We start from the raw sequence: 27,688 nt of genomic DNA, 5'->3' as shown, positions 1-27,688 counted from the left end.
AAAACTCCCAAAGCGCATCTCCTGTCAAAAGTCCGATTAAGATCACAGCAATGGAATTTCCAATTCACTATTGCAAAAATCTCACTATTTTATAATATTAAGCATGTTACTTCAACCTTTTGTCTGATCCTTACTCTTTCAATCTTATTACAGACTCCCTAGGTATTTATTATCATTATCCACCTAAGATAGTTTGAGTCTCTCTCGTCTGTTGATCCCCACAAACTGGCCACTTTGTAAATGTCTCTCTGTTGTCTCTGCACTGAGGTCCTCCAATTTGCATAGTGAATCATTGAATTGAACAGATTTCCCCAGTTACTCTTCAGTTTGGCAATCACTAGTGTTTGGCATTCCCTAGTGGCTACATGAATTTCAGTTTGCATTTTTCAATGGTAAACCTACTCTTATCTTTATTATATTTATATCCTTATTTCTTTGTCCTGACTCATTTGCTTCATCATTTTGAATTATATGTATCTTCGTAAATCCCCTCAGATCTTTCGTGGAATGAGTTATCATGAATACATTTATATCAGATGAGTACATTTCTTCCAATCCTGGCTTGTTCTGCTCCACACAAATTGCCACATCTGATCTCTGCTGATCTCCAGCGAACCCCCAACCCACACATTTATTTGTCCTTGTTTTGGAGTCTAATAGTTATGTTTTAAAAAATATTATAAAAATATACAAAGAATTCCCGGCAAGGAGTTGAAGCCTCTAGTCATCAGAGCCCCGGCATTGACAGCTAGCGCAGTGCCTGATATATAGTTGGTACTCAATAAATATTTGTTGAATGAGTGGTCAAATTATTATCTTTTAAGGATTTTTATTTATTTATTTGAATGAGTGAGAGCAAGAGAGGTCACAGAGGGAGAGGGAGAAGCAGACTCCCTGCTTAGCAGGGAGCCCCATGCGGGGCTCAATCCCAGGACCCTGGAATCATGACCTGAGCAGGAGTCGTCTAGACGCTCAACCACTGAGCTACCCAGTCGCCCCTAAGTGATCAAATTATTTTTACCAAGATCCATATAGTTATTACAAATATCTGTTATGAAATTATAAGTAGTGATTTTATCTTATAAGGGAGCCCCCTCTGAAATGAATGAAAGTAGGGGTTTTTGGTAGGTGGTAGGAGTTGGGTCTAGAGGAGAAATGATTGCTACCAAAACATTGCCCAGGGGAAACTCGGAGTAGGCAGAAATAAATTCATCTCAAATTATAGGCAGCCTATCAAAATTTAATAAGCATGCTTAATCAACTTCAGTATTTTAGTGAAGGCTTGCCATGTCCTACTGTAGGTATTTGTTTACTTGAGCGCCCTGCTCATCTGTATGCAAACTGAACAGAACAAAATAGCTGCTCACCTTTGCTTCGCCACCGCTGATAGGTCACATGTCGCATTCCAGGTCCTCACTAGATGCTCGTTAGAGAAAGGGGCAGGGAGGAGTTTCATAGCTGGCTCTTTGAAATTCGATGCAAGGTTTTACTTTTATTGTTGTATGTGGTTTAGATGGCAGCATGCTGAGATTTTAATTATCTGCACTTTAAAATATTGCAACCATGGTTATTATAAAAACACTTTTCATTGTCTTGATGAAGGGAGGAGCTCCCATTCTAATATGGCTTATATTTGTAATTAATGAGAAAGAAAGAAGCCTTGAGTGGTTCCTAATTGAAACAGGGTGTACATCAATCCACTTTTGCTTTAGCAGTCTTATGGAAATTCTAGATGTAAAAACAGTTTACTTAATTGTATCATGATGCAAAAATATATCTCATGAGGACAATAAGCAAGGTAGGCTTTTTTAACTAAAGTGTTTTATTTAATGTACCTATCTTTCATTGGATAGTCTGGAAAAATGAGTACAGAAGCCTCAGTGAAACAGGGTAAATAGATTTCATCTCCAGTATTAATTGATCAATAAGCATTTATTGCTAGTTGTAGATGTCGGCAAAGCCTCCTCTGGCCTCTCCCATCCATCTATTCATTGGAACCCACATCCATCCATCTTTTTTCCTTCCACTCAACAAATTAAATACCTGCTATGTATAAAGCACTGTTCAAAACACAAATGATACAGAGTTGAGCAAAATGTACAAACAGTGCCATAATCAATCAGTGATGTCTACTAAGGGTTCAGTAAGTCTATGTTTTCCTCTTCCCCACCCCACTTTTAAGGGGCATTTTGAGTCTTTTAAGGTCTACTCAAGTTGGAATAACCAATTAATTGTTATCTTCTTGTGAAGGTAGACATTTATGTCATCTGGTGATACTGAGACTACACAATAGATAATGAGAAATGTATCCAGTATTACAAAGAAGTAATGATGAGCTCACATGCAATCCTTCCATGACTCTCTTAGTTAATTCATGAGTTTAATTTTGACCAAATATAGTTGAAACCTGGAAGATGTTTCCAAGCAAAGTTAAAAAAAAAAAAAGAAGAAACACTGAATTATCTCCAGTATAGAGACAATTCTTGAATGATTAGAGGTAATGATGTAAATGGATTATTGTTATCCTTTTCTTTCTTTTTCTAAAAAGATTTATTTATGTATTTGAGAGGGAGAGAGAGCACAGGCTGGGGTGCAAAGGGAAAGGGAATCCATATGTAGCATCCCCACTGAGCAAGGAGCCCAATGTGGGGCTTGATCTCGTCACCCTGAGGTCATGACCCTAAGATCATGACCTGAGCTGAAATCAAGTTTTGGATGCTTAACCAGCTGAGCCACCCAGAAGCCCCAATTATTATTCTTTTCTGCATTGCCAAAAACTTACTATCATTCTCCATTTGGAATTGGAACCATATCAGTTAGAGATGAAAGATGAAGAAAATATATTTTATTTAAGAAAACTTCATTAATGGGTGCCTGGGTGACTCAGTGAGTTAAGTGTCCAACTTTTGATTTTGGCTCAGGTCATGAACTCAGGGTCGTGAGATCAAGCCCTGAGTCAGGCTCTGCACTGGGCATGGAGCCTGCTTAAGATTCTCTCTCCCTCTCCCTTTGTCACCCCACCCCAATGCTCTCTCTCTAAAACTCTTTTAAAAAGAGAGAGAGAAGAAAATAAAAAAAGAAAACTTCATCAACATTTATGATGCATGATTTCTTTCATTTGGTGAAAAGTGAGTACCAAACTGCCAAATGGATTAAGAGTTGTATATAAAGGAATTGTTTTCAGTAGCTTCTAAACTGAATAAACTAACTGAAAAATTTTCATACCCAGAATTTAATGATGTCTGATTTGGCCTTTTTATTGAGAATAATTACCTCCAAAAGATGAAAACCAAACATCAAAGCAATGGGAAAAAGCTGGGCCAATCAATAAATAGACTTAGAACAACTGAGTGCCATCTGGAAAAAATACAAATTCAAATCCAAACCTCACTCTTTATACCAAAATAAATTCTATATGGTTTAAAATTTTAAACATACAATATTAGAGGCACCAAAAAAAGCGTGGGAGTCTTTGCCCCATTTTTGTTTTGTTTCTTAGTATCAGAGCGGGAAAGGCCTTTCTGTTCAAGTCACAAAACCTAAATTCTATAAAGGAAAACATATTTGATGACATAAAACCTTTTAAAGCATTTGAACAACAAAGTACCATAAACAAAGTCAAAAGGCAAATGGTAAAATGGCAAAAGACTGCCCCACACATGACAAATAAGGTCTATCTTCTCTATCACACAAAGCGGTGCCACACCACACCTGTAAGAGAAAGGTAAACCATTAGGAAAATGGGCAGAAGAAAAAACCCAAATGTCCTTATAAACACCTACAAATTAGAACAAAACAAAGAAGATGCCTTGTTTCACCTAGCAGACTACTCGGCAGGATTAACACAGTGGCTTCCAGGAGAAGGGGACGTGGGTACTCAGGTCATTTGCAATGTAATTGGAGACAAGCCCTTCGGAGGGCAATTTCACAGTATCTTAATTTCTTCAATGCATCCTTTTACTGATCCAATAATTTTTTTTTCTAGAAATTTATCTTACAGATATTCTGGAACATATACAAATATGTGCTTGACAGGATGCTAACTGCATCATTGCTGATGTTAACAAAAAACCGGAAATGGGTCACCGGAAATGTAAATCAAACATTTTTGATATCTCATGGAATACTATGCAGGAATTAAAAAGCAAGAGATCTGTATACAAGTTGATACACAAAATATTCAAGGTACACTGCTGAGGGAGAAGGGAAAGGCAACAGAAAAATATACAGAACTCCAATCATCTTATTAAAATATGTATGGGGATGTGTGTTTGCAGGAACATTCCTGGAAGAATGTATGAGATGGTGGTTACTTAGGAAGAATAGGACTGAGGATTTGCAAAGGAGACAGATTCACTTTTCATAAACCCCTTTTGGCCTGTTTTAATTTTTCATCATATCTGTATGTCATTTTCAGAATTAAATAGGATACATCTTTTGATCAACCTCAGGAATATTTGACTATTATCTGATTATAGACTTGAGCCACTTTTTTATGTAATTCGGGGGTCTGTATTTGAAAAATAATACCGAGGGAGCCTCAAGCAAACCACTGCTCTGCTGAGGTGAGTGGTTTACCATCTGGCCAAGAATAGGAGTCAGGCTCCTCCATTTTCAAAACTGTCAGCTTTCCCACTCTCACATCTGGCATCCAGAACACATGGGGCCCTTCTCCCGAGAGCAGAGTCCCTGTGACCCAGTCTCTTCATGAGGATTGATGCTGCCTCTGCTGGAGAACCACAGGAAAGGTGCTGCCCATCATGTTTCTTAGGGTAAATTTCCGGCAGAAATCAACCCAGGAATTTCTTTTTAAATTTTCTGTATGAATTGGACAGTGAAGTTCTCAAATTGTTTCTTTACCAGATTGCTGCACTTTTTTTTTTCCTTCAATCTTAGCACCAAATTCAGAGTTCAGTACAGAACTGGGTGTTTAATGACTATTTAAGGATCTGGTTTGTGACCAAGACATTTATGAGAGAAACCATGACATCAAAATAAACTAAAGAAATGATCAGGCTTAATGTCACTCTGATGGGAATCTTTTCTTTCACATGTAGGTGAGATGTAGGGAAGGCATGCTTTCCTTCTAGGAAAAATAGCTACCTCCTTGGCAGTATCCTGGCCAAAAATACTTAATTTTGTTTTCTTTTTCTTATTTATTTATTTATTCATTCATTTATTTATTTATTTTAAGATACTTAATTTTGATCTAATAATGAGAAACTAACCAGATGAGTCCAGAAATAGTACATTCTAATCAGTTGTCTGTGAAATCTTCAAAGTCCTGAAAAACAGTGAAAGAAAAAGGATTGCTCCAAATTAAAATAGTTTAATGAGACACAACCAAATGTATCGCTCGGGTATTGGATCTGGAGTAGGGGGGAACAAAGCAAAAAAAAAAGGTATTTGGAAAGCAATTGAGAAAATTGAATATGAACTATTAGTAAAGTTAATTTTCTCAGGTGTTTTGATGGTTATGTAATAAAATGCCTTTTTTATTAGGTAAGGGGCCTATTAAAGTGTTTAGGATGGAGGCATTTTGGTGCTTGCAACTTGTTTTAAAATGGCTAAAGAGGGATCCCTGGGTGGCGCAGCGGTTTAGTGCCTGCCTTTGGCCCAGGGCGCGATCCTGGAGACCCGGGATTGAATCCCACGTCGGGCTCCCGGTGCATGGAGCCTGCTTCTCCCTCTGCCTATGTCTCTGCCTCTCTCTCTCTATCATAAATAAATAAAAATTAAAAAAAATAAAATGGCTAAAGAAAAGTACACAGAGCCAGAGAGCTAAAGTAAATGTAGCAACACGGCAACAATTTGTAAATCGAGGTGAAAGGTAGATGGGCATAGACCGTATATTCCTTTCAATTCTTTTAAGAAAGTTTGAAATTTTCAAATGAAAAAATAGGGGAAAAAAATCTGATGTGACTCATATAATCCTACTGTTAGTAAACAGCAAAAATAATATTATGGTAGTTAAATAGTAATACAATTAAAATTTTAGCCCTATTAAGTGATATTAAGTAGGAATAATAGTATTTAATTGCAGTAGTAGTAAATCGTAATAAAAAATAAAATAATAAACAAGAAGAAGAATTCTTTCTTTTCAGGTTAGATTCCCTTGCTTTCTGCTGACCCTCTGACTTTGCCAGTTACCCTATTCCTCCAAGGGGAGGACAGTCTCTTAGGTCCCTATCAGCCTGGTCCATCTGACCTCTTCTGACAGCACACCGGCTCATGGGCAGTGCCTGCCCCCCTGTGTAGCCTCCATTCCTGCCAGCCTCCTTGGCCTGCCTCCTTACACCTTCTCCTGGCGGGGAGTGTTTCCATCAGGGTCCCAGGTGGCTTGTTTTTCTCAACCTTTGCCCTGACCCCCCTTCGCTGTCGCTCCCCAGGTGTCTCTGCTTTCAGACCTCACCCCACCCCTGCAGCCTTTGTCTAATTAAACTGAAGTGGTGCCACCTGGCAGTCTTCCTTCCTGGGCCTCTTTGGGTGGGTTTTTGTGTTGTTTTTTTTTTTTCTTTTCCTTTTTCCCCTCTGGGGCTGTCATGAATTTCTCATCGGCATCATTGGCCTTTCCTGCCCTCCCTTCCCCTTAGCTGGGGCCAGGTGTCCGGCTCACAGTTGTGATATAAATTGCTCTTGGCCTTTTCCAAAACCAGGAAGGCCCAGTTGAGAGTGCTCCATGCCTTTCCAGACGCAGCTTCCAAACATGGGTGCCCTGGTAGGTGTTTTCAATCATCAGCATCTGTTTTCCCTAGCTAGGGCATGTCTGGGTTTGTGTTACCACTTGTCAGTAGCCTGTGTGGCAAGAAAGGTGCCATCGCTTCTTCCTTCCTGGGGGCCCTCCTGCCCTTTCTCACCCATGTTTGACCTTTTAACTTTCACACTTTGAAATTTAATGCCAAAACCTTTCCTATCATTCTCCTGGAATCCCCGAGACCTCCCAAATAACACCAGATGCAAATAAATCTCAAACAGTTGAGGCCAATTTGAGAATTTTCATACTGGGTCCACCAAAGGAAGGAAGCAAGGCATGGATAAATCTCACCTAGATTTCCCAGATTGGAGCTGTGATCTGGCCAATGGGTTGGACTATGAGTATAGGGACTGTAGTATAAAATATACCAGGAAGAGAAATGAAAACTGGAAAATTGTGGGAACCAAGGGGCGGTCAGGCTAGAACATGCTGTGACATAGATTCAGCCTTAAATACTTCATCAAATCCACACTACACACAAAATACAGGTAGTTAGGTGGCATTGACACTGCCTTCTTCTCTCGTCTCTTGGATATTCTTCCTTCGAGTTTCCAACATTTGAGAAACAGAGATGAACAAAGATAGTTGGAGGATCTGAAAAAGGGAGTACTGGTCCTGACCTAGTCAGCGATGAGCTTTGTAATTTTGTTCAAGTTGCCAAACTCGTTTGTGTCTCTTTCTCTTGTTGTAAACCGAGGGAGTGGGGTGAAGCCTGGTGGATTTGATGACCTGCAGGGCCTCCTCCAGCACCAAAGCTCCGTGACTGTGAAATAGGTTGGGCTGAAGTTTTTTTTGCATTCTTCTAGAAAATGCCTTTTAAACACTGAGGGGCCTTTGTGTTTTTCATAATTCTGATAGCTCTGTTCCGAGAAACCAAACCTGATCAGAACCCAGGGTGAGGATGACAGAAAACGGACCGCGTGACAAGCTAAGGCCTGAGCATGGGCCAGCAGGGCAGTGAATCAACACCGAGGGGTCTTCCTCATTGATCTGAGTCCCAGAGGAGCCTCTCCGCAAACGCCACTGGATGCCCGGGCCTGCGCGGCTGCATTCTACACCACCCGGCCCTGCCTGGTTTCATCACCTCTCCCTGAGTGTTTGATGATGGTAACTTTGATCTGAGCCCGAAACCCCAAATCAAAGTGATCGTTTGTTTAATATTTGTCACACATCCGGAAATTCTAAGACCCAAAACAGAACAGAAAGCACTATAACAAGGATTTTCCTTTCCAGCCAATTAAGGTCATTAAAGAACAGTGTCCCGATTCAAATAGTTGCCTAAGCTTAGAATTAGTGAGTTTCCCCAGCAACAAGTTACAAAAAGAGTCCACCAAATCATGTCGGAGAACAGAGGGAAAATAGAAACGTAGAAATAAAAGTATGATTAAACAATTCCTTTGACACCTACGTAATTTAATCTAAATAGAAGGCAGATCCCACATGTGCATCTAAGCAAGGACCTGAACTTTCGAGTTACTTGGAGGAACACAGGTTTCCCTCCGCTATTCAAAAGCTGAGTGCTCCGCTGAAACCTTTCATAAGCTGAAAGGGAAGAAATAATTAGCATTAATTTGCACGGAAAATAATGTGAGCATTTCCAGACCCCCAAATAAAAAGCCTGGGCTTTCCGGATACCTTGGGACACATCTTGCTAACGGACGCACAAGACAGATCCAGATAAAGCACAGGTGCTCCGTGACACTGAGAGCTCCGGGGGCCTGATGCTGAGATGCCGAGTGTGGCTCAGGGGGGTGAGCTGGGGGGTGCTGCTACCCCACCCAGCTCCCCTCCTGCAGACCCCACAATGCTGTTTTCACTTCCCCCACCCACTACCCTTTCTTTTTGCAAAAGTGAAAATCTCGTTTTGGTAAGTGAAGACAGGAACTCATGTAGGTCTTCCAGAAAAGCAAAGGGGCAAAACGTGAACTTTGGAAAAGGTTATCCCCTGGTCGCCACAGTGAGTCAAGTTGAGAAATCTAGCCACCGTGACGCCCATATCCCTGGGTGGCGCAGCGGTTTGGCGCCTGCCTTTGGCCCGGGGCGTGATCCTGGAGACCCGGGATCGAATCCCACGTCGGGCTCCCGGTGCATGGAGCCTGCTTCTCCCTCTGCCTGTGTCTCTGCCTCTCTCTCTCTCTCTCTCTCTGTGACTATCATGAATAAATAAATAAAATCTTTAAAAAAAAAAAAAAAAAGAATCATCAAACCTATCATTTGACACCCCCCCCATCACTACCACCCCCCATTTTACTAAACAGTCACTTCCACGGCTGTATGGCTCCATAGAGAGGCAGCAGCGATTCCCGCTCTGCTTCCAGAAAGGAAAAGCATTTGGAACCCTTCCAGCTTCTGGGGGCCAGGAGGGGGCGTGGCTTACCTGACAGGTGAGGGTGGGAAGGGAGGTGAGCATCTTTGACTCTGCGGCAGGCCGTCCCCAGGTGTGCATTCTGGGGCATCTCAGTCAAATAATGAGCTCCTGGGTGAGCCCCCCATCTGTAGGGGGAACCTCTAGTTGGCCAGAGCTGACTGTGACTGAGTGGCCAGTTCGATCCACTTCAGAATGAAGGATCAAGAAGCCCATTCCGGGTGCATGATGCTTTTAGTTTTATCTTTAACACAGCTGGTATTTTTGTCTCCCATTGACCGATTCCTCCTCTGTCTCAGGTTAGGAAGAAAGGGGTGTTATTTATTGTGGCCCCTACAACTCCAGTAAGTCAATCAACCCTTACCTACAAGGAGCCTTCCTCATTCCCAGGGACTGAGTCTTTAAAGAAGGCTAAGCCTTGGTCCCTGTCCTGAGCAACCTGCAGTCTAGGATTATGAAATTCAATTTTATTAATTTTAATTGTGAACAGTGTTCTCCCTCACTCTTCTGATCTCTTCGGGTGTTATCATTCTGTCCTATAAATAAATAGCATTATGTTTCTAATATGAATTATGGCAGAGCTATTTTGGTCCTCTTTGTATTACTGTTGGGTTTTAACAGCTCATACAGAACAAATTTGATTGTGTTTATATTTAAACCTTCTTAACGAGGGAAACAGAAGGATTAGATTCAAGAAAAACAGGAGCAGCATTCTGAATGTGTTTAAACAAGTTTTCCCCACTGATAAATAGAACTATCGAGTATCATTTTCAACTAGACTGACAAGAAAAAAAAAGCCATCCGCTCCCCCTAAAGAATTTGTACAATGCTCAAGGCAAGTTACAGCTGGATCCTCTTAAAGAAATCAATCTTTTCTAGTAAATGACTCGTAAGACAATTTAAATCTATGAAGCTTTTCAGTAAATTTATTCAATTAAAAGGATTTTCAATATTTTAGCAAACATTAAATTACTTCTAATATTCTTGCGATGTCAGAACAGAAAACAAAACACAGCGCCCACCCAACAGCCCCTCTCCGGAGCCGCAGCCGGCGCCCACAGCGCCCTGCCAGCCTCTGGGCAAGTCTCGGAGTAGGCTGATGGAAGCTACTTCGGTGCGCTAATGCTGACAAATTTACTTATCATTCATGATAATCACTCCCGCCGCTTCAGGGGAAAAATTTTTCAAGCACCTAAGTACTGGGGGATTACATTATGCCATAAGAAAAGGCAGAAAATAATTTCTGTAATGACAAGGCAACATCAGTCAAGACTCTGGACCAGATAATCATATTATTCTGTTATTAAAGAAGACTAACTTCTCTGGGTCCGGAGTATATTGCATCTCATCCTGGGACTTCTTCTAGAAATCGTTTGAAGAAGTTTACTTTTGGGCACCTGGGTGGGTCAGGGGCTGAGTATCTGCTTTTGGCTCGGGTCGTGATCCCTGGGGTCCTGGGATCGAGTCCCACATTGGAGCCTCCTTCTCCCTCTCTGTGTCTCTGCCTCTCTCTCTCTCTCTGTGTCTCTCATGAATAAATAAATAAAATCTGAAAAAAAAAAGAAAGGAAAAGGTCACTTTCTAGTCTATGCTTTGGATTTCTATTTAAGTAACATTCTTTTTTTTTTTTTTTCAATTGATGAAACATCCTAGTCACAAGTAGGGGTTATCGTTCCCATCCAAGAAGTATATGCTACTGATTAGCATAATGAGCTGACTAAATGGAGGGATACGATGATAAGAAGAACAGTCCTCATCCCTCCCTCCTTGCCAGTAGGTGGAGATTAGAATTTATGAGTTTATAAGCTTTTTGGTGCATAATAGAATCAATCTCAAGTAGGGAGAATCACCCAGGTCTGAGTATGGACACAAAGAGATTTAAAAGTCTTTCAAGCTCCACCCCCTAACCCCCAAAAGGACTGTGTTAGTTCTAGAAATACTCTTTGGACCAATAGAGCCATGAGATACCACTTTCCATTAGGCTGGGAAGAAGGAAGTTGGTGGGGACACAGCAACACAAGCATATTCCCACCCTGCTGGCCGGGGTGGGCAGGTAAGCCCACATACCTCATCATTCACCAGGTCTGCCTTTCAAGGTACATCCCAAGCACATGCTCATCCAGGTGCCTACAGGACCAGTAGAGGATGGTTTCATTGCAGTCTTATTTTTCACAGGGGATCCTGGAAGCAACTGGGGAGTGTTGGGCAGGTAAAACAGGGTGGAGTCTATCCTGGATGCTGTGCAGTAATTCTAAATAACAAAGTTGATATCTACACAGCAAGATGGATTGACTTGAAAACATTTAGTCCTGACCAAAAAATGCCAGATACAGAGTGAGAACTATGTGACAGCACCTTTTCTGTCGGTCGACAATACTTGCGTACAGATAACAGTTTGCATTTTACAAACAAAAGACACTAGTGAATTGGAGTGGTTGCATGTGGTGGAGGTGGGTGATGGGTGTAGGGCACGAAGAATAAATAAATAATTAAAATACAGAAAAGGGGGCTATGCATAGAATGATAGCGCATGGAGTAATGGTGTATCACGAACTGGGTATGATGAACCCATATCTCTGTATTTCAAGTACTGTCCCTCTTCCAAATATAATACACACCCACACATAGACACACACAGGATTGCAAGGTGGTGACACATGTGCCAAATCAGTACATAGAGATGTCATGTCTTCTTTGGCTCTTGCAGTATATATAAATGGTTTTGATTAGTTGCCAACATTTGAAGTGCAGGGCTTCAGCTACTCTTAGAAGATCCAGCAAGCTTGGGCTGATGGTAGCAATCCCCAGATGTGCCTGGAAGATGCCCCATCTGAACAAGCATGTCATGTCCCCATCACCCCAGCCCTCACCCCCCTGCATCGTCGGCTGAGGGTGAGGTCACCTGCCTCAGGCTTTGTGCTAAATCAGACCATTTCTGTTCTACCTCCCGCCTGGGTTGTGACGCGGTGCTGACACCAGCTGCCCTCCCTCACTCTCCTACCACACCCTTTCTGGGGTTTGTTGACCCAGACCAAGTGAAGGAAAGGGAGGAACAGGGATGATTCCTAAAATGTTGGTTAAAGTGATGGAGCAGGTTTGGGCCTTTCGCTGAAATGAGGGACACTGGGACAGCATCAGACTTGGGGGGAAATTCAAGAATCTCCTTTTCCACCATGAGATGTTTCAGGTGACTGCTGGACAGCCAGGCATTGGGGTTAAAGCACCAGGGGGATGCGAGTGTGGACTTCCAGGGAGAGGCCAAGGTTGAAGGACAACCAGGTGGGCATCATCACCAGGAATGTGGCGTATGAAGCTGTGGGACTGAATGTGATCACTTTAAGCCAAGTCCAGAAGTGGGGAAGGGGAATTAAGGAAACAGGAAATTAGAAATAATCTCTGTTGAGATGGGACATGTGAATTAAAAAAATGAAAGTTTAGGAGAATTCCCAAGCTATATCATTTCGCTTTTTTTTTCCCCAGGGCAATAGCCAATTGAATACATCTAAAAAATTCAACACTCAGTGCCAAAACATGCTGCAGAATGGCATGTATAGTTTGGTAGCATTTATGACCGCTGAAAAGAATATTTATGATTATTGAAAAGAATATGCAAAACAATCCAGTGTATTTTTTATGAGTATTTTTTATAAGGCACAGCCTTCCGAGAGGAACAAAGGAGAGTGGGGCTGAGGAGGCGTGTGGGGGGGGGCAATAGGACTATAGTAATCTGTAATATTCTATTTTGATTTCTTAAGATTAAAAGGAATAAATATGATAACGTGTACCAGGCCATACTGCTGGACTCTGAGAATCCGCTGTTGAAGATAAGGATGTGGTCCTTGATCTCATGGGATTTCCAGGTCAGGCGATTTGGGGGTTGACAGCACACAGTCAATGTGGTACATGATTACAAGTGTTAAGTAGAAGAGAAGAGTGGACCTCTGGGAGTCAGTAAAGTCAGGGAATCTACTTCAGACGAGGAGTCTGGAAGGGCTTCCCTGAGGTGGTGAACCTCTACGTGGAATCCTAAAGGTAGGAAGACTCTGTCCAGTGATGGGGGAGGGGCAGCTGGAACAGCACGTGCAAAGGCCCCAGGGCAGATGAGTTTGACAAGTCTTTTCATTCAGTGCTTTGGGTGGGGTTAAGGGAGAGTCTTAATGTTTGCTGGAGACTCAAAAAGGCAGCCATTCAGAGAGGAGATCACACCCACCTTGGATCCCTAGGTTGCCATGGTAACTACATTTGTGTCTCAAAGTCATTCTTGATCTCCTGTTGGTGGTCTCACCTGAGTATTCCCAGGGAGGCGAGGGGAGAAGGGTGTGGCTTGAACAGACAGTAGGGTTCGGCTTTGCTCCATACCTTCCTAGGGAATACCCCATTTTGAAAAATCACTACGAGGATAGGGACTCTTTTTCCAGATGGCCCCACAAAGCAATGACTTTGGTTGCTTTCCAATGAAGCCAAGTCACCCAAAGACCTCATCAAAGGTGGTGAAAACATGAAGTCTGATTATCCGACCTGCGTGAGGAGGGTGGGGCAAGATGAACCACATTGTAATGTGTGTATTTGAAAGATTTTTTTTCATTTATTTGAGACAGAGAGAGTTCGAGAGAGCAGGAGTGGAGGGGAGGGGCAGAGGGAAAGGGAGAAGCAGACCCCCCCCTGCTGAGCAGGGAGTCTGATGTGACATGCGGGGCTGGATCCCAGGACCCTGAGATCACTACCTGAGCTCAAGGCAGAGGCCTAATGGACTGAGCCACCCATGCTCCCCTGTAATATGTGTTGTAAACACCCACGAGCTAGACCCCTGTGTGGGTTTCAGGGACTCCATCTCTGGAGCAGGGAAACAAGCCTACAACCGTCCGAGAACAATAAGAACATTTCAACAACAAATCTCCAAGCATCTGACGCATAAATTCTATGCCGTCCTTATTCTGTGACAGCATAGCTTTTGCCCAGTCTTCAAAGCTACAGTAAAATAGGCCAGGGATTTAGCGAGTTTTCTTTATTTTTATTTGTGCATATGCAAACAGGCCCCAGCCAGCCACTCCTGGCAACTGAACATCTGTGCTCACCTTCCTTTTAAAAATAAGCAAGCAAATCAAATTCTGAAAAAACTCTTTGCCTAGATTATCTTCTCCATGTTTTAGCAATCCTTGTTCACTGGCCCCTTCTCTGGATGTGACAGGTGACATTTATTAGGACTCTAGTGCAGGTTTTCTTATTTGCCTTTTGCCTTTTTTTTTTTTTTTTTTTTTTTGCATGACTTTGCACTTTTCCAAAGTTTCTCTGTAATTTTTGCTTTGGTTCCAGTGTTTTAAGGTTGGCCTGGGATTACTTTGTTTTGTCTTACTGGCATCAGACATTAACATTAAAGAGAGAGGGAGAGAGAGGCATAGGCAGAGGGGGAAGCAGGCTCCCCAAAGAGCAGGGAGCCCGATGCGGGACCTGATGCCAGGAACCCCGGGATCACCACCTGAGCCAAAAGAAGGCAGATGCTCAACCACTGAGCCCTCCAGGAGCCCCTTAACTTTTCTTTCTTTCTGAACTTCTGACCTGAACTTCTGGCTCTTGTGGGCCTCCCCTTAGGCAGCTCTGTATCCTCTTTCCCTCCCATTTTATTCTTCCCAGTGGTTTCACCATTTGGAAAGGTGTCAAAGTCGCATTAACTTTACTCAACACCTAGTAGTCTCTGCGATGCACCATCAGCTGAATTGAGTCACATTAAAATCTAATTACTGCACTAAATGGATTATGATTACATACTCCACTGCTTTGGTCTGTCAAGTGTATTTTCAACAAGGTGAAAACTTGCCTCTTTACCTGGGAAGAGATTTAAAGAAAAGGAATTTACCAACTTTCTGCTAAAATAATACCCGTTTGTTCATTCATTGAATACTTATTGAGCTTCTATTATATGCTAGGCACTGTGCTAATTATTGAGTATAAACTGATGAATAAAAGGAACATCGGCCCTGCCCTTGAGGAACGTAAGTCTGAGGGGAGACACAGACATTAACAGACAAATGTACGGCACATAATTTAAAATTACGGTGAGCAAATGGAGAAAATGAATAGGGAGCTATGGTTGCGAATAACTTGGGGGAACTATGTGGGTTGTTGATAGAGTTGCCAGATTAGCAAATAAAAATACGGGACTCCCAGTTAAATCTAAATTTCAAATAAATGATGAATACATTTTTGGCAGAATTATATCCTACACAATGTTTGGGATTGACTTATGCTAAGAAATATGTGTTACATTTGTTATTTATCTGATATTCAGATTTAACTGGGTGTCCTGTATTTTATCTAACAAGCTGCTAGTTGGGGAGGGGCCCTCTGAAGAGGTGATATTATTTTTTGTTTTGTTTTTCAAATTTATTTATTTATGAAAGACACACAGAGAGAGGCAGAGGGAGAAGCAAGCTCCCCATGGAGCAGGGAGCCCGATGCAGGACTCGATCCCAGGACCCAGGGATCACCACCTGGGCCAAAAGGCAAATGCTCAACCACTGAGGCACCCAGGCTTGAACTGAGAACTGAAGGATAAAAGAGAATGGAGTTGAAATCCCAAGAGTTAGAGCTGGGCATGATCCAGGGGCAGAGTGGGGAGTGAGTCCCTGATTGGGTTGGAGGTGTGGATAGAGGCCAGATCATATGAGGCTTTCTATGTCCTGGCAAGGAGGGTAAATTTTATTTGAAATACATTACAAAGCCTTTGAAACATGTTAAGCATGAAATGGGGATGATAGATCAAATTTAAGTGTTAAAATCATAATCCTGGCTGCAGCATGAAGAAGAGCTTGGAGGGGACCAGAGGCGAAGTGAGGCAGAAAGTGAGATAGATATTACAGTTATCCAGGGAAAGAGAGCTGTTTGGATGGAGGGGAGATAAGTAGATCTGAGATATATTTTGCAGACAGAATTGACCATATTTGCTCATATATTGGACACAGAAAGCAGTGGGGGGGAAGGAATCTAGAGAATACATTGTTTTGAATGGAGGGTCTAGGTAGACAGTGGGGCCACTCCTGAGATCGGAAGGACTGGGAGGAACAGTGAGGAGGTACTATGAAAGGGAAAGGAGTCAAGAGTTCACAATCAGAAGGCTTAGGTTACGCCAGCCATGAGACACCCAATGACCCCCACCACTGAGTCATCCACGGAGCTTCATGGTTCATGAATGTTTCCCACCTAATCATATTGTTTGACACGGCACTTCCTTAATTCTGGCATTTCTGATTCCTGCAGCTCTGTGATGGCGATATTGTATCTGAACCGAAAATGTTCCTCATTTGGCATCTTGCTTGAGCCCCATTGGTTTGTACCCTGTGTGATGTGTCACATCTTGTCTCATACTGTCTATAATATGGATGTTGTCTTTCTTCTGTAAAGCCAGGTTATCAAAGTCTCCTATTACACAGATCAGAATTGAGCTAGTCTTGCGGTTCAGGGGTGCCATCTACACACTGGACTAAAAAGAAACCAGCCATTTGGTGCGTCAGTTTTGGGAAATGTTGAGCCCCCAGTACCCCTGCCTTGGTGCTAAGAACTCCTGAGGTCATAGGCAATGAAAGGCTTCCTGAGAGAGAAACTCTGAGTTCTCCTTGACCTAAGCCTGACCAAGGGACTAAACCACAACCATTCAAGAGGCCAGTGGCTAAGGTTATGGGATCTGGCATCAAGAGACCTGGGTTCAAGCCCAGGCTTCCCTACCAACTAGTTGTGTGACCTTGAACATGTTATTGATTATTGCATAACCCGAGCAACTTCATATTTTACGCACTTAGCATGGAGCCCAAACAAACACAGTATGCGGCCTGTAACTGTTGTCCTTTGCTGCCTTCTTTTATAACATATGATGGAACTGAGGGAATGTATTTGTTAGCCCAAAAATATGTGGTGCAAGCGATGAGCCATGATGATTCTGAATGATGGAGAAGTCAGCACGGTGGTTAAGAACATGCACCCTGGAGTCAGGTTGCCTGGGTTTGAATGCTGATTCTGACGCTTACTGGCTATGGGGCCTTGAGCAGTCACTGAATTTCCCAGAGCCTTGGTTTCTTGATCTTTTTAATGGACTCATAGGTTGTTGTAAGAATTAAATGAGTGATATAAGGGAAACATCCAGAAGAGTGCATGAGGGCAAGATGCCTTTGTGAATACGAGCTAGTGCTATGGAAGGGACACGGTTGGTGGGAGGCAGGAGGAATGGACACTAAATTGAAGTTAGGTAAGTTTGAGTTGTTGCCCTGAGACGACTGGACCTGTTATTCCCCAGCGCCAAGGCACTTGGTAGAGCTGCTGATGGTGGCGGTCAGTCTTCCCCATTCCTTCTCACTTCTTTCTCTAAACCTTTAAAATGACAAAAAGGGGAGTTTACTTTGATATTCATGAGGAAGTGACTGGTGGCCCTCTGGAATAATCTGCCCCTGCAGAAGATGGAATGTGTGCAATCACAGAGTGGAAAAGAATAGAGTGTGTGAAGGGGAAGCAGGTTCACCCCGATGGGCCACTGAACACAAGTCATGGAACAGGAACTGAGGATCGGGACCATTTAGTGTGTGCTGAAGGGTGTCGTCACGGGGCACAGGAGAAGAGGAACAAGGGGGGAATGGTGGCCATATGATCTCAAAAATCATGTGCAGAAGTTTGGAGAAAACGTATGTTGAGGGTGGACCCTCCCCAGAAACGAGAATTTCTCCCTGCATAGAATTCTCACTGACGGATATTACCTTGGTAAAATATCCAGGTTTCAACCCTCCTGACAACCCATGTTTCTATTTGGGTTTCCTGTGATTCCAGGGAAGGTGGTCCCAGCCTCTTACCCTGAGGTGAAGCTCCTGACCTGGTGTAAGACAAATCACACCTACGTTGATCTTCTTGTACTCTTCCCCCAGTAACAGGTTCTAAGGAAGGCATGTGACCCAAGTTGGTTCAATGAGTTCATCTCAAGTCTTTGGTTTGGGAGTTCTAGGATAAATAAGAGAAATAAAAACAACAACAACAACAACAACAACAACAACAACAACTATGTTAATACAAAAAGCTATACACGAATGCTTATAGTAGCTTTATTTGTAACTTCTGGAAAAGAACTAGAAACAACCCTGATGTTGTTTAACGGGTGAAAGGTTAAACAAATGGTGATACACCTACACTGTAGACTACTGGTCAGCCATAAAAGTAAATGAGTCATTGATACAAAAACCTGTATAAATCTTCAGATAATTATGCTTAGTGAAAACATCCAACTTCAAAAGGTGACATGCTGCATGATTACATTTATAGAACATCCTTCAATGACCTAATTATAGAAATTAGACAACAAATTAGTGGCTGCCAGAGATTAAGGGGGGGAGCAAAGGAGAAGTGGATATGACTATAAAAGTGTAATATGAGGGGCATCTGAGTGGCTCAATTGGTTAAGTATCTGCATGTGGCTCAGGTCATGATCTCAGGGTCCTGAGCTGATTGCTCAGCGGGGAGCTTCCTTCTCCCTCTCCCTTTGCCCCTCCCCCTGCTTATTCTCTCTCTCTCTCTCTTTCTCAAATAAATAAATAAAATCTTTTTAAAAAGTATAATATGAGGGATCCTTGCTATGATGGAGATGATGCGTATCCTGACTCTATTAGTGTAAATAACCTGGTTATTGCACTTGCTACAGTGTAATATAGGTTTGCAAGATATTGCCATTGGGGAAACTGGGTAAAGGGTAAATGTATCTTTTCATATTATTTCTTAGAACTACATGTGAATCTATATTTACCTCAAGATAAATGAATTGACTTTTTAAAATGTTCACTGTAACCATTAAAATAACAATGCTACATTATATGTATGGTTCCATGTACACAGTATATATGTACTATTATTTTAAGATGTAGTTAATATTTAATTAGAGGCATTCAATGTCATATGTATATCACTATAAAGCTATTAGAGGATATATTCATACAATGAAATACTACTAAGTCATGAAAAAGTAACATACTCTTGATAGAAGCAAGGACAGAGTTAAATCTCAAAACCAGTATACTTGAAAGAATCCTAATACAGAAAGTATATATTTTATAATTCAATTTATATGAAATTCTAAGACAGACAAAAACTAATCTATTGTAGAAACAAATTAGAATAGTGTTTGTCTCCTCAGAGGTGAGAGTGGGGATTGACCAAGAAGGGTAAGGGTCATAAGAGAACATTCTGGATAAGAATATTTTCTTTCTTGATAGAGTTTCGAGTTATACAGGTGCCTGCATTCATCAAGACTCATTGAATGGGACATTTAAGATATGTTCATTTAGCCATATATACATCTTATCTCAAAATCTATAAACAAATATTGAATTCTAGTAATTTTGTATATTCTTAAGTGATTTGGAGTAAAATGTATCAATGGTTGTAACTTACTTAAATCCTTTTAAAAATGAAGTGAATTGCTGAATGAATAGAGGATGGATAGTTACGAGAAAATGAATACAATAAAATAATGTAGAATCTACTTCATGGGCATTTGTGTGTTCGGGCTAGAATTCTTTCAATTTATCCTTATGCTTGAAAATTTATGTAAGAAAATAAACTGCTAACAGAGGGAAGATATCATAATAAGAATAAGAATAAGAACATAAACCTTGTTAATCTCAAGGAAACCAGGAAAGGAGGAAGAAGGAAACAAAGAATAAAAAGGTCACATATCTGTACCCAGATTTGATATAAATGAACTAAACAGTCCAATTAAAAGATAAAAAAATCAAAACTTGGACTTAAATAAGAACAACCCTATGCTATTTACTAGAGATACATTTTAAATATAAGGACACAAATGGATTAGAAGTAAAAGGATGAAAACAGAAAACAAAAAGCTAAGTGGAGGTAGCAGGACTATATTAATATCAGACAAAGTATGTTGTTTTAGCTCAAGATACATAATAAAATACTACTGACTGGGTGGATCCAACAACAGAATTTTGTTTTCTCATAGTTGTGGGACCAGAAGTCCGAAGATCATGGTCATTTCCTGGTGAGGACTCTCATCCGGGCTTGTGGATGGCCCCCTTCCCTCTCCGACCTCACATGGCCTTTCCTTGGTGAGCGCACCTGCAGGGAGAGAACAAGCTCTTTTCTTATAAGGGCACCAATTCAGTCATGAAGACCACACCCTCAGGACTTCATCTAACCATAATTACCTCCCAAAGGCCCCATTTCCAAATATCATCACACTGGGGGTTAGGGCTTCAATATTTGAATTTTGAGGGGAGTAAAACACTCAGTACATAATAAAAGTAAAACATATTAGAGATTTTAAAAGCACATTTTTTAATGCTAAAGATTCGATTCAATTGAAAGCTTAAGGATCCTTAATTTGTACGCACCTAATAACAGCTTTAAAATATATAAGGAAAATGTTGACAGACCTAAAAGGAGAAATAGACAAATTCACATCTGCAGTTGTTTTTTTGTTTTTGTTTTGGGTTTTATTGTAGGTGACTTTGTTATGAATCTATTGTTTGCGATAGTAGAAACTAAATCAAATTAGCTTAGGTTAAAATTTTCATCTGGCTTCTGGTAGAACTGTTCAAGTTTTTATTCTGTGTTGCTAATTTGAATTCTTATATTACTGAGTTTATTGTTCACTGCTTCTATCAAAGTTATGTGGCAACTATGTTTTAAATGTCCCCTACTTGGGACGCCTGGGTGACTCAGTGGTTGAGCATCTGCGTTGGGCTCAGGTAGTGATTCTGGGATTCTAGGATCAAGCCTCTTTGCAGGGAGCTTGCTTCTCTCTCTCTGCCTATGTCTCTGCCTTTCTCTGTGTGTCTCTCATGAATATATAAATAAAACCTTTAAAAAAAATCCCTATTCTTCCCTTATCTCAGCTGGTTACTAATGATCGCTGTTTTAGTTTTATAGATTCAGGGTCCTCTCGAATCTTTATTAATATGAAAATTTCTCAAGGTTTTTTTTTTTTTTTTTCCCAGTAATGTGAATTAGGGAGAGAATTCTCCTCCAGAGTCCTCTTCCCAGGTTATTTTCCAGCCCAGCAGCCTTCAGGGAGTGCTTCAGCCTTCTCACTGAGGTTGAACACATGAAGGCACCCTACTGGGCCAGCCAGTCCTAATTTCTGCCCCAAGGTAAGCCTTTGAACTTCAAACTGGGGTATGTCAATGGGGACATTTTAAGGCTCATGAAATTCCTTCCTGGTCACAGTGCTTTCTCATAAGAAGTGGAATTAGGAGTTTGGCTTTTCATTCTCTGTTAATCCCATCTGATTAGGAATCTCTACGTGAAAGAGACCTTGAAGTATTTGGTAAGGAAATGACACCATTCTTAGTTTCCAGAAGCAAGTTTCCTTCCTGAGTAGATTTTGATGGCTAGAGTTGGGAGGGAGTACATACCCCATCATCTTACTGGAGGCCTCCTCCTAACATCACAAACATCTATAGTTTGTTTATACTTTTATTTATAAAGCATTTATTGAGCACGTAATACATACCAGGCTCTATGGTTCTCTCTATGGACAAATAAGTTAACAAGACTGGATATTGTCCTTGCCTAACGTGGCTTATGAGCCAGCAGATTTCTTGTCTTTCCCTGGGATCCTAGATAAACTCATTGCAGACTGCAGACAATCAACGTGATCGTTTGCTAACAATGATCCACCACCTTGTGTTGTTGCTTATCCTTCTGTGTCGGTCATACTGTATTCCAAGCCCATAAAGCCCAGAACCATCTTCTACACCCCACTTGTATGCCTAGTCTGAACCACTTATTGGACTTTTCAGTGACTTAATCACTGTGCTGTGACGTCAACACACTTGGATGTCTAAGTTTTTCATTTCTTTTGTTGTCCACTGAATAGCCCAGCCCAGCATGCCCAAAGAAAGGGCCAGAAGAGATGTTCCATCCACTTGAAGTCTTGGTGTGGCAGTTTAATGGTCTTCTGTCATTAAGAAGGTTTTCCCTGAGTGGCAGTAGTGATATGCCTGATGCAAAGGATACTGCTTAGAATTCATGTTCCCAACAGAACTGATGATGAAAAGTCAGAGAGGACAGCATGACTCTGAACAAGCAAATCCAGTGGCAACTAGCCAGGCCACAGTGGCAAGCCACTTCTGGTAGATTTGGCTGCTAAACTTTCAAAGTCAGCTTTGGGAGTGTGTTGCTGGTAGAAGGCACACTGATTGTAGCTGTGACCTTGACAAAGTTGTGGGGAGATTAGCTACCCGTAATACTGGGGGGGGGGCATACTTAGGAGGAAAATGACCTACCTGTAATATTGAATTTTGTCCAGAATAATTCTTCTGCAGGCTTTTAGGGTTTGCCTTGTGTTTCTCATGCTTCTTAATTTCACGAAGCCTGAACTGTAGGACTGGGGCTCACGTAGGTGATGTTTCTGTAGGAAACACCCCGCTTATTGGTCCCAGGTGGCACTAAGGCTTTTGATCATAATGCAACCATTTTTAAAGCAATGCCTGGGACCTGTAAAATTGGTCATTTTATTACAGAAATACATTATGCTTTTGGTTAGAAAATGCCCTTGTTGAGAGCTGCCACCTGATTGGCCAACGACGCACTCAACTTTTGCAGTCACTTTTTAACCAAATAATACATTAGATTTTTAAAAATAATAATTATTATTTTAAAATATTTTATTTATTTATTCATGGGAGACACAGAGAGAGAGGCAGAGACATAGGCAGAGGGAGAAGCAGGCTCCATGCAGGGAGCCTGACAGGACTCGATCCGGGGTCTCCAGGATCACACCCTGGGCTGAAGGCAGTGCTAAACTGCTGAGCCACCCGGGCTGCCCAATACATTAGATTTTAAAAACATCTTTGCTTGTGTGGTTCAGGGAGAGAAAAACATCCTGTACATGTAGTAAGATGAAACTGAGTGCACTTAAACAAGAAAATTATTAAACAAAACTCCAGATTATTTTAAATGATTGAAACAGAAACTTGCTAGTTCATAAATTATTATTAACAATCGTGCCAATGCTTTGCAATTATCACTTGTTTATTATCTCACCATCCCGTTTGATCCTCATAACGGCCATATGGGATGTCATTATGCCTGCTGGTTGGAGGAAGAAAATAAGGTTCATGGGAACCTTATGAAATGATCCAGTCTCATGTGACCACAGAGGTGGATCTGGATTGAGGACTTTTATTCCAATCGGTTTTCCAGATCATTTCTTCCAGGTTCTTCCTAATGCTAATGATCTATAACTCTGGGAACATCTTGAGAGGAGTCTTATGGTCCAAGGGTTCAGAGATGAGTGGAGTTGGTTAGTTCTGGGAAAAGCAAAAGCTTTAGTGGCCATATTGGCAAGAAGGAGGCAACATGAAAGATAAAATAATGAGATCCTTCCATTTTTTTTGTCTGTTCTTTGCTTTGCTGGCTGAGAAGAAAGTGGTAAAACTTGAAGACCACCAGAAACACACCCTATCATCTGTTATTTTGCTTATAAAGTACCGGCCCCATTTAGTGACCAACACCACCTGATCATCATCTTTTCCAGTGGAAATAATTCTGTTAAGAGCCATCCTTCTCTACGAGTGCACCTTTATGGAGCAGACCAGAGGGAAAAGTAATTGAATTTAATAAAAGCTGTTCTCAATATAAAGCCACAGGGAAATACATTTAACTTCAAAGCCAAGATGCATGGTTCCTAAATATAATTAATTGCCTGACTGTTTCTTCCATCAAATCTCAATTTGACAGTAAAGAAGTGAATTCTTTGGCATTTTAAAAAATTTTATAGTAACATGAATTCTCCACTGATAGTTACGGAGAGATTGACAAATGTCACTCTCAGAAATGTCATTCTTGCGATTTATCAAAGTTCCCACAGCTGCAACTTCTTCCCCAATTTGTTCAGGAGAGCTAGAAACCCTGTTAGGTAATCTCAACAGAGTTGTCAAAGGGGAAATTTGGAGCATAGCACTTTTTCCCTCTTAACCTCCTCCCCACCTCCTTCTTAAAACTTTCCTTCAAAAGAAAAAAAAAAATCTTCAGAGAAAATTCTGTTCTGAGCAACCCATGGAGAGAATGCTTCTGTCTTTGGTGCCCTTGTTTTCAAATGCTAAGGGTTGGTGAAACACAGATTTAGAAGTTAGGAAATTTGCTCATCATTGTCTGAAGCCCAGGAAGGGGTGAATGCTTCCAACTCAGCAGATTGAGAAAGTGTTCCCTGGGAAGCAGAAGCTGCAGGCTTGCTGGAGGGACCTCTGACTTGCACTACCTGTCGCTCTTCCAGGGTCAGAGTTCCCTCCCAGGTGACCAGCCATTGTTGTCTAAGGACTGGCCCCTTCCTACTCTCCCAAGGGAGGGGTGAATTCCTCATTCTCTGAATCCCCATAAGGAGAGAAGGTGGATCTAAGAAGGGAAAGCTTATTTCAAGAACTGAGTCTGTGTAGAAGACCTGCTGCCCCAAATTCGTTTCCACAAAGAACAAGCACAGGACATCCCAGATGAGTTTGAACGGGAGGTATGCCAAAGCAACATCTGTATCTTTAGCCTCACAAGTCACGATGAGAGACAATTTTTCACCAAGAGGCCGCTTCACACTACGTTGCTTGCATTTAGAAGTGTCTCTGGGAAAAATAATACGCAGTTGAAAAAGAGAGATGGTGACATATGCATGAACACATGTATTTAAAAATTTAATAATATCAAATTTCCGACCAAATTTGAAAGACAAAAGTTATATGTATGAAAATATCAACTGCAGGGTTATCCATAATAGTAAAATACTAAGAATCACATAAATGTCCAAATGAAAGATATTGCTTAAAAAAGCTACAGTGCATTTACTTGGTAATATAATAATGCAGTTATTAAAATGTGAACTATAAAGGCTGGAAGGAATATGGAAAAGTGTTTATGATAGAGTGTAAAATTTAAAAACACAAGTATGTGCACATAGGACTGCAACTATGTAAAAGAGTTTAAGGGCAAAGACTAGAAGTAACTACTATATAAAGAGGAAAATATTTATGTTGGGATAATGAAATCACAGGTGGTTTTAAAACTTCTACGTTTTATTTCATACCGTGATATATATCTTTTATAACGAAAAAACATAGTAGAAAAGTTGAAGCCGCTGTTAGGTACTTCTTAGCTTCTTGTGGAGGACTTTTAGCTTTAGATGCCCCTTATCTATGCACCTTCAGCCCTAGTCAGCTGTTGGATTTTAGCCACAGGGCCAGAGAGCAGGAGGGTCTGTGTATGATTGGAAAAGCATTGCTTTCTCCATCTGCCCTGTGAGCCAGACAGACCCCTTCATTTCCCTCTGTTCACAGCTCTCTGCATTCTCAGAGTTAGCTAATCCTCAGCTGGCCAGATGGATCAACAGTTGGACGGGGCCTCCTTTGGGTTTTATAAAGAACAAGATTATTGCATGCTTTCTGATGACTCAGTTCCCATAAGGGGGAATTTATGGTGAGCAGTTAGGAGCTTGGGGGACTGCTGACCAAGGGGATGAGCCCATCTACCCACCTTCCCGGGGTATCAGATCCCCAACTAGTATTTCTGGGATGAAATGGGGTGCCCTTGGTCTGGGAGTGTGCAGAAAGAGCCCCTCAGGAGACCGTGCCCATCAGATGGGAAGTCAGCCAGGCTCTGGACACACGCCTCCTGCAGCGGAGCCTGGAAAGGACAGGATGGTGAGCCCCCTCTGAGTCTGAACAGAGAAGCTGTCCTCTGGTGGTGGCCCGGGTCACCTGGCAAGAACAGGAGGAGGAGGCCGACGACGTGGAGCTTGGACCTATGTGCTGAGCAAGCAGATGTTGCACAATATGCAGGGGGGGCCGTGTGATCTCGCTCATGTTCACCTGCCATTCTGGCCTCACTCCCTGCCCTCCACCCCACAGGGCTTTGCTTGGAGTGTCCCACATGACGACCACTTGTCCTTCTGCAGGCGCTTGCACTCTCTCTTTCCAATTCCCCTTTCTCCACAGTTGTCTTTTCATCCTTCTTACTAAAAGGACGCCCATCGAGTGGCTTTCTCTCTCCCCTGTGTAAAGTCTGCTGCTCCTCGATTTGATTATTCTTTCAACTTCGTGCTTGTTTCTATCCAGCAAGCTCTGGGCCATAGAAAGTAGAATTTTTATTTGCTGCCTTGCTTCTCTGCTTTTATTCGGTCTTCCTTCCTAGAGTGTAAGCTTGCCGAAATCAGAGACTGTGTTGGTCTCGCTCACCACCATGTACTGGCAACCAGCAAGGTGCTTGGCACATAGTAGGGGCTCCGTCAGTATCTGCTGAGTGAATGAGTAAGTAAATGTGAGATGAGCCAACGTGGCATTTTCTTCATCAGAGCCCAACTCTGGGGGCCTGGCCTCGCTTACCTCCAGTACAAAGTTTGCTTCCTGCTGCTCATGGCCTCTGTGGCTCGAGAGTGATATTCTCTGAGTCCGAGACAGTCCAGACCATCAGGTGGTGGTGTTGGGGGAAGGGGTAGGATAAAATGCAAGGGTGAACTTGACCGTTGAAATAAAGCCTTGGTGATCATTGCAGAGTGACCTAAAGATGCTTGAACCAATGAGACTTAAAATGAAGGCCTGTAGAGTCTGGGGGACCTCGATGGCCACTGGAAGACAATGTAGCTATGAAAAAAAACAAGGACTCCGTGGAGGGCAGTGTCCTGGAGAATCACCGCTGGACCCTCTAATGCCCAGGGTGGTGATGTGTGTGGAAGAAATGGAAGGAAAATTCTAGCACAATGCCAATTACTGACTTAGTCTCTGGCTTAGGGCTTGCTGCTCGCCCTGCATCCTGGTAGGAGGTGCAGCCATCATATTTCTTTATTAAGACTCTTGATTCAAAGTCTGTTTTCTTGCTTATGTAAGTTCTTCAAGAAAGACTTTTAAAAAGTCTCTGCTAGTAATTTCTCATATTTTTAGAAAATGTGAGGTCAGTGTTACTCATCATTGTGCTCTTGAGCCCAGAAGATCAAGGCAGGAATACCATTTTTGTTATCTTTGGTCAATAAATAGCCCAAACAGTAGGAGGTATCCCCCCTCTTAATTTCCAGTTCAGCCTGTCTCAGGCGTAGTATTTAGGAAGGTGGCAGCTTTATTAGCCTTCCAGTCTTATAATCCAATGGCCAAAGACTCCAAAAAAAAACGATTTTGCTAATTTATTTAGCTCTTTCCATATTGGAATGTTCTAGTTGGTTCCTTTTTGTTTTTATACATTATACTGTAATGGGCATCCTTGGTATTTATGTCTTCGTAAATTTATTTTTTCTCCTAGGAAATTCTTGGTTCCCAAGAATCAACTATAGTAGGAAACATTTAAATATTTTATTATGAAATATAGCATACATATGAGTACATATGACACATGTATGGACTAGAGAATAACTATGAAATTAATACCTGGGAATCCACCACCCAACACATGGGAAACTCTCCCTTCGTCCCAACTGCACCCATTCCCTGACTATCCCTATCCCTGATCTTGTCCTGGTCTCTCCCTCCAGAGATAATCACTCTTCTGAATTTTGTTGAGCCATTCATGCATACATTCCCAAAAATATACATATGTGCATATTTTTATTT

The 27,688-nt window shown here is 41.7% G+C and overlaps 1 protein-coding gene and 1 long non-coding RNA gene across 2 annotated transcripts in view; one reads left to right on the top strand and one right to left on the bottom strand.

Annotated features, from left to right (window-relative positions):
* RAB11FIP2 (RAB11 family interacting protein 2) overlaps positions 1–8,712 on the top strand; it is a 57,732-nt gene extending 49,020 nt beyond the window's left edge. The window contains exon 6 of the transcript XR_004810051.2: positions 7,613–8,712. The gene's annotated coding sequence lies outside the window, so the exon portion shown is untranslated. The remainder of the gene's footprint in view (positions 1–7,612) is intronic.
* On the bottom strand, positions 1,959–13,318 carry LOC112672402 (uncharacterized). The gene is made up of 3 exons (XR_003144259.3): positions 12,905–13,318; positions 5,229–5,284; positions 1,959–3,711 (listed from the first exon to the last, which is right to left on the bottom strand). It is a non-coding gene; the product is annotated as an uncharacterized LOC112672402 (long non-coding RNA).
* Positions 13,319–27,688: the final 14,370 nt, after the last annotated feature.

The sequence above is a fragment of the Canis lupus genome, chromosome 28 (assembly GCF_003254725.2).
Source record: "Canis lupus dingo isolate Sandy chromosome 28, ASM325472v2, whole genome shotgun sequence".
Lineage (NCBI taxonomy): Eukaryota > Metazoa > Chordata > Mammalia > Carnivora > Canidae > Canis > Canis lupus.
Note: the sequence above shows the minus strand (reverse complement) of the source record. Positions and strands in the feature narration are given on the sequence as shown.